Source organism: Empidonax traillii, unplaced genomic scaffold, assembly GCF_003031625.1.
Source record: "Empidonax traillii isolate 1590-97213 ecotype Southwest subspecies unplaced genomic scaffold, ASM303162v1 scaffold7034:size10703, whole genome shotgun sequence".
Taxonomy (NCBI): domain Eukaryota; kingdom Metazoa; phylum Chordata; class Aves; order Passeriformes; family Tyrannidae; genus Empidonax; species Empidonax traillii.
The window spans coordinates 8,649-9,531 of record NW_020962227.1 but is presented as its reverse complement, the minus strand read 5'-3'; positions in this window follow the sequence as shown (position 1 = coordinate 9,531).

The window sequence follows — 883 nt, the reverse complement described above, 5'->3', positions numbered from 1 at the left end:
ATCATTGAGAAAGGCATGCTCTATTGAGAGGGTCACACTGCCCCCTTGTATCTTACTGGTCTTGAAATGGCTCTCAAGATCCTTCTCATCCACTGCATTACCACCTTCCACTACAGAAGCCACAAAGGTCAGCCTGGAGTCCTTCCCCGAAGGCAGCATGTACCAGAACATAGTTGTGCTGGTGGATTTCTTCTTGGAACATCTCAGATTCACAGAGTGGCCTTTTTGTATCACCATGTCCGGGGACTGTTCCAGAGCCAACACTGGAAAGGCAAAGGAGGAGATTTAAAGAGAAGGACAAAAAGAAAATCTGTGAACTCGGCCCTGTGGGTTGGTAGAAAAGAGGATGAAAAAGAACTCGGGAGCAGCATAAGGCATAGACAGCTCCTCAGATCAGCAAGCGAGTTCCCAATCTCTCTCCAATAGGCAAGACACTTCCTGGGAAGTTTGTGTCCAAAAAAAGGGGGCTGGATAAAGAATTAAAAATAAACCACCATTGCAAGAGATTCAAGGATTCCTTCCCATCTCGTTCATTGCTCATCCTCAACACTTTGTGGAATGAAACCCTGTCAGCAACTGAGTACACAGCTGGCAGAGCAGCAGTGGGATCCATGGAGGTGCTCGGGAGTGAGTGGAGTTCACTTACCCATAGGGGCCAGCATGGCCACAAAGAAACAGCAAGAAACCATGGGGACAAAGCCCCTATCCTGTCAGCAATCTGGCTTTTGTAGCTGTGCAGAGGTATGTGAAGAGGGAGCACTGAGTGAGGGTGAGACATACTGAGGTGGGGCAGGATGAGAAAGGTGAGAACAGATTGGCTGTCTGGGAACACTGGGGAATGATGCAAACCCTCACAGGAAAGCATAAACCCTTAAATGATGCA